This window comes from Pteropus alecto, unplaced genomic scaffold (genome assembly GCF_000325575.1).
Source record: "Pteropus alecto unplaced genomic scaffold, ASM32557v1 scaffold5, whole genome shotgun sequence".
Classification (NCBI taxonomy): domain Eukaryota; kingdom Metazoa; phylum Chordata; class Mammalia; order Chiroptera; family Pteropodidae; genus Pteropus; species Pteropus alecto.
The window spans coordinates 27,059,916-27,066,705 of record NW_006441953.1 but is presented as its reverse complement, the minus strand read 5'-3'; the positions used below and the strand labels follow the sequence as shown (position 1 = coordinate 27,066,705).

At 48.1% G+C, this 6,790-nt stretch overlaps 1 long non-coding RNA gene across 1 annotated transcript in view; it reads right to left on the bottom strand.

Annotated features, from left to right (window-relative positions):
- Positions 1–316: 316 nt before the first annotated feature.
- Positions 317–6,790, bottom strand: part of LOC112485518 — a 113,589-nt gene continuing 107,115 nt past the window's right edge. Inside the window, exon 4 of the long non-coding RNA XR_003048498.1 lies at positions 317–381. This is a non-coding gene — a long non-coding RNA (uncharacterized LOC112485518). The remainder of the gene's footprint in view (positions 382–6,790) is intronic.

Genomic DNA, 6,790 nt, shown 5'->3' with positions numbered 1-6,790 from the left:
TACTACCACCAAGTCTAGAAATGGGAATTAATCGTTGGTGGGAGTGTTTGCTTCCATCCTGTGAGAGATCTTTGCTATAACGACCCTCAGAGTTAGTGATTTCTCCTAAATATTTATTTCTCCCTGAGGGAAAGATTTCTCTAAGAACTTTCTCTCTGCCCTGAATAGTCACAATCCGTGATCTGTTTTTCTTCTATTTGTCCACTTAAAGTTTTTGCTGGAATCAATTTTATTCATTTCCTTCTGAAAATTAGCAAGTCAGAGTAAATCACAGGGAGCTTTGCCTCTTCACCAGGTGAATCGGCTCCTTCCCTTTCTCGGTTTTTCTTTCAGCGCCGGTCAACGGTGCCCAGATTTGCTCAGTTTTTCTCCAGAACTTCCCTTCAAATTAAAAACAAAAAAAATTTAAAGAAGAGAGAGGTAGAAAAAGAAATAGGAAGGGAGGAAGGAAGGGAGGGAGGGACGGAGGGAAGGAGGAAGGGAGGGAGGAAAAATTTAAACTAAACTTAAAAATTATTGCAATTTAAATATCGCGATCAACAGCTACGCCTCCATCATTTTTGAAAATGATGCCCCCTTTAAGATTCAGATGACTTCTTTCGCAATAAAAGAAATTATCCAACATCGCCTTAGGATCTCTCTGATCCATTATCAAATTGACTGTTATGGAGAAAACTCTGGTGTCATCAGCTTTCTGCAACGATTCCTGTTCAAATTACTGTATTGACTAGGCTACCGTCAAATTCATGTTTCGAAGCTAGCAGCTACCGCCAGCTGTATGGTTCCGTGAGCTTGGGTACGTCACTTAAACTTTCTGCATCTACGAGTCCCTCCTCTACAAGATGACTGTCTCTGAGATCCTTTGAAATTGTAATATTCTGCTTGTATACTGTTTCTCAGATCTATGATTTCCATTTAAAAATATTCTGAAATTATCCGGGGACTCTACCTCACAATTTAAGAAGGAAGACAAATAAAATAAAATTTTAAAGTAAAGGCTTTACCAGCCATAGAATCTGTTTCTAGAACCTGAGCCCGGAGACGCATCCCGAGGCACTCTGCAGCCTTGGGGTTCCTCGCCCGCCGCTCCGCTGGCAGCCGGCTCCTTAACTGACTGTTACCCCTTTTTTGCACAACGACCTTGAGACCCCTCAGGGCAAAGGGCAAGTGCAAAGCGTCCTATCCCACTGGCGGTTAGGAGTCCAGATCTCAGGCCGAGAGGAAAGGCCGACTCCTTCATCCCATCCTGGTGACGGGAAAGGAGTCATCGGGGGTTAAGTGACTCGTGCGATTGGACAGGACGAGCCAGCGTCCGCGACGGGATTCGGGACACCGAGCCCTCGCCTCTTCAGCCGGCGTTCAGTCGTCCCGGCCACACTTCTTCCCTGAAAGCGTTTCAATCTGGCATGATCCACAAATATGGTGGTTTTCACATCATGATCGAGATTATTTTTCCGTTGTGAATAATAAAAGCAGAGTAAGCCGTTCGTGGCTTCGGCATGCTCCCCTTCCAGTCTTCCTTGTGTATTCCTCAGGCTTTCAACCGATTTTATTTCGCGATGTCAGTTTTTAACACGTTTGCGTAATTCTGCATTTTATTTCAGGATTCTCTGTCATAACCATTCATCTCCTCCCCCCTGCCCCGCACCGGCTAAGTTGTTGAAAAAGAAAACTGTGTTTGCAGGTCAGTCCAATCCTACAATTTAAAAGCTGGCAGGATCTGTCTTCCTTTGCTCCCCAAGGAGGATTAATTTGCTTCTTTTTTATTCTCAAAGTTTTATGATTCCAAATAAAGGATATAATGGTGCCATTGAGAGTTGGGAAAATGTGGAAGATAAATAGTCTATGTGGGAACTGCTTAAAATGAGAATCGAAGTTTTGGGGAAGGAGGTGGGAGGAGCAGAGACGGGTTTTATCATGTGAGTGTGGCCTATTAACGATAAAGGAAATTTCCTCCTTCTAATGAGTCCTGCCTTTATAGACTGAAGCGAGGGCGAATGGTTCCATTTGTGTCATAAATGTAAAGAAGCTGAAATCGTACTCCCAAGAATGTAATATGTTTAATTTTGAAGTTGGGGGAGCAGCCATTAAAACATACGTTTTTTTTCTGGGACCTGCAACACAGAGTCTGGGCTCTTAATCTTGCTTTCGTTGCCTGAACACTGACACATTTAAGAAACATGCTAAACTCATCTGCAGGAAACTAACCGAGCGCAGGAAGTAATCTGAATAAATTCTTTTGGGTGAGTTCACCCTAACTGGCTCCCAGCGAGTAGAGCCATCTGTAGGATGATCCATTAATACCACTCGGTCAAGAACCCGGCTGGTCATCAAAGAGCTCTTCTTAAAGGCCCTTTGGAATTTGACAAAATACACCGGGCAAACGTTGCTAACCTCCAGGAGCTACTACTTAAGGTCGATGCGGTAGACATTATTGACTAGGTACTGTGTGCACAGCTCCGTGCAGAAGCAGAGCTGACCAGGCCGGCGTCCTGCCCTCGCAAAGCTCACAGGCGGTGGGAGAGGAGGAGCAGGTCCCGTTCGTCTACGGTCACACTCGGAGTCCAGGACCCCAGGAGAGGTTTATTCTGCTGCATAGTGTCGCAGCACAGCCTACATCTGAACTGGCCCTAAAAATATGAGACACGGCACGATGCGATGCACATCTGATCACATGGCGCCATCGCTCACCCAATCCTTCGGCTTCCCCCCCGACCTTGAATTGAATCCCAGTCCCTTCACCATGACCTTCAGAGCCCAGTGCATTTGGTCCTCCCTAGTTCCATGACCGTATCTCCCACAGGCCCCCTTGGCTCACACCTTTCCTGCCTCCCAGGCCTCCTGGTGTTTCTCAAACCAATTCCAATCTGAACCTGCCCTTGGCTGCCTCTCCAAATGGAGCATCTGCCTACAAACCACATCCCGCGCCCCCAACCCCCAACATCTCAGCTCGGGGCTCCGTCCTCAGCGAGGCCTTCCCTGACCACCCCACTAAAATGAGGCCCCCTCCGCACCCGCTCTCCTCCCCATCATCCTGTGTCACTTCCTTCAAAGCCTTCATCACTCATGACATATATCGATCTTCGTTAACTGATTTACTTATTTATTATCTGTTTCTCCCCGCAAAGTGTCAACTCCACAAGAACTGGGAGCTTCCTGAGTGCTTCACTGCAGTATCCCCTGTTAAAACTAGGTGAATGAATGAATCAATCAGTAAATCAATGAAAGTAAAAGATCAAAGACAGGTCATTTTAGCAGGGTGGGGGATGGGGAGCAACACACAAGACGGAGGGGTGAAGTTCGGGTGGAGAGAGCGTTTGGGTGCTTGCTGGGGACCGACAAAAATGTGACTTAGTAGGTGGGCTGTGGCCTTGAACCTATGATACACACTCTCGACTTTCAGACACTTGGCCCCTAAGAATCAAAGTTCGAGACAGCGAAGAATTTGAGGTCTCTGCCTAACCTTCAAATCCCTCAAAATTCACACCACTGATAAAGTGCACACATCTCACCCTTAAACATGTGCTGAAACGCTGCTCCCTCCAGCATGGATGCCCGATTTCTGGTGCCAGCTTTTACAACATTCTCACGGGGAAAGAGAGCTCTGACACACTCGGAGTGAGAAGAACCACTCGCTCCTAAGCACGAGCTAGAGAGGCCATAACGTTAAAATGTATGCTTTCTGTCCTCTGCTCCGTGGGCGACAAGTCTATCTTTAAGTGTATCCAAAACTGTCAGCTGTCACATTTGGGGGCAGACATCTAGCCGGGGCCGCCCCGCAAAGGTGGGTATATTATCAGAAGGCCATCGCGGAGCACTTAATGGACCTGTACTCCTAAGTAAACACGGCGGGGGGATGCGGGGAGCGGCCTCACGTCCTGGTTGTTTGTGTGTTCCTGTCAGACTAGTCAATTTCATTGGCCTGTGACACTGTTACATTTACTTCCTGGAATATGAGATTGCACAGATCTGCCTTCCTGGGCACTGGTGGCTAAAGCAGGAACCGTTGAATGAACCGCAAGTCAGATCCTGTATATAAAGTCCCCATCACGGGGCGATGGCCAGGCCTTCACTCGGCGCAGGAAGATTTACCTTCCCTGGGTGAGCCCGTGACCCCGGGACCCCTCACCCTCCTTTCACACCAATAACAACGTCATCTGGTTCCCTAAAGGACCCACAGGTCTTATTCGAGGCCCCTTCAAATCTGGAGCCAGATGATTCTCCAAGTGCCCAAATGACTTTTTAATTGCCCTGGTCACAGTTAACGGTCACTTTAACTCTTTCGAGGAAAGCCGACAGTTCCGTGAAGACAGGCTGAACCAGGAAGAACGCATGATCAGTGCTCTCGACAACCGGGTCCCAACACCCGGCCAGCTCGAGAGCACTGGATTCGCGTCACCACGGTCCCTTAGCCCCATGAGCTTAGAAGGATGCAAAGAATGAGCAGGTCTCCCACGAGATGGTCTCCCAGCCATCCTGGCTTCTGCCACGCCCCCAGTATAGCTCCCCCATTATAGACGCTCCCCATTGGCTTAAGTTTTTGTGTCCCCTCCCACCCTTTAAAATAAAACTACACCTGTTTGGGGTTACCTGTCACTGCATCTTAATGCAAAAAAATCTGTCCAAGTTTAGGTATCAGAAGAGGTGGACCAGAGCCCACTAATATCCTTCAGACCCAGTGGGCCTGAGCCTACGAGAACCTTTGCAACATCCCTCGCTTCTCTTCCCTCTGGGGGGAACCCCAGTTCTCACCCCCAGAACGGCCATAACAGCTTTAGCAAGTCTTGCCACAAGCGTATTAGATACACCCGCACTGTCCAGTTCTTTACTTGTGTCCATGCCGTCCGGTCCAGCAGGAAAGGAGGCCACCTCCCCGTGTCCAACTATCCACGTTATCGACTCACAAACTTCTCATTTCCGTGAAGACTCCTTCCTTAGAGGAGGCTGTCCTAAGAGTCTGTCCCCTCCAGGGGGACTCCTGAGTGAGGGGACCTGCAGGTTCAGGCCTGGAGGGTCAGGGTCTTTTGTTCCCTTTGATGAGCTTTGCCTGGGATTATGCTTTGTCTCCATGGCGGGCACGTGAACCCCCACGGAAGAGGTGATGCCACTCACGCGCGGGGGTCCCTCCCTATCCACCCTCGCACTTTTTGCAGTTTTAGTTTACCCATGGTCAACCATGGCCCAAAAATATGAGATGGAACATTCCAGAAAGAAACGATTCGTAAGTTTTAAATGGCATGTCGCTCCGAGGAGAGTGATGAAATCTCACACCGTTCTGCTCTGTCCCGCCCAGGGCGTGAATCGCGCCTTTGTGCAGTGTATCCGGGCCGTGTGTGCGGCATAACGGGATGTTCCGAGGGAGGGAGAGGGAGACCACATTCGCGTAACTTTTATTACAGTGAAATGGCATAATTGTTCTATTTCGTTATTCGTTGTTGTTCATCTCTTACTGTGCCCAATTTATAAATGTATGTATAGGAGAAAAGCATAGCACATATAGGATTCAGTATCATCCACGGTTTCAGGCATCCACTAGGGGGTCTTGGAATTTATCCCCTATGGATGATGGAGGATGACTGTAAGAAACTCAAGATGCCGGCTCCCACTTTTCTCTTGAAACACAGCCTCCAAGCCTACGGGTCTTTATCCCTATTTCCAAGAGAGCAGTCTTTCTCTTCTTACAGAGAAAATGAGAGCATAAGCATATAGTAAAAGGCGTCTGACCCTTAGCTCCCTTTGGGGGGTAGCAGAGAATGGTGGGGATCTGGGCGAGCTGGGAGAGCACTTCCCCGCTTCAAACTCAGCAGACGCCATTCGGTTCCGGCCAATTCATACCAAATAGGAATTTAAGAAGCCCCAACCTCATTTTTAGGAGAAAGCTCCAGATTTACAGATGTTAATTTAAATCTAAAAACAGACAAAAAACATGGGTCTGTGTGCAACTGCTGCCCCAGAAGATGACCTTAGGGTATGAATTTGAGTTAATGTTTCCTAAAATATGTTTAATAATATTACAAACTTCTTAGATGCTTTAGATTCCATGGTCTTATAAGTTTGGGGGGAAAAGCGATCTAAATAATGGTGAACAAATCTTTCATCTTTTCTAATGGGCACTGTGAATTCCTGGGAGGGGTATGAAGAGGACAAATTTTCCTGAGCATCGATGACCATGAGACCTTTTCTTTAAGACGGTCAAGGGCCTGGGGAGCCACAGAACAAGCTTGGGGGTACTAGCCCAGGGAAAGGAGATCTCAGAAGCTGCCCACACTCCTCGCATTGCTGACCTCAGGCCAGGGGTACAGAAGAAGGCTTGGGGGTCCATGTAAAGCCCAGTCCAGCTCTGGGCTTTACTGAGGTATGGGGACAAGACCTTTCCTGGTAATAAGGCATTCGTTTGCAGGGCCTCATGTGGGGGCCTCACAGTTTGACCCGGGTCGGTCCTGCCTTCCAAGCACAATGAACATTCAATATGGGGGAAACAGAGATGCAGAGACACGTGCCTCTTTCTGGAACACTTCCAGTGTAAGAGAGAGGTAAGGGTGCAGACAGAAACATGTGGAAAGGCAAGACAGTTGCTTTAACCAGGTCTGCATGGAGCACTCTAGGAATAACAGAGGATCACCCAGAGTTGAGAATTAAGAAAGACTTCAAGAGCTGGCCAGACAGGCAAGGGCGACAGCGTTCCAGGCAGAGATATGTCATACACCAGGGCTTCTCAACTGGGGGCAGTTTTGCTCCCACAGGGGATATCTATTTGGCAGGATCTGGACACATTCTTGTCATAATGGAG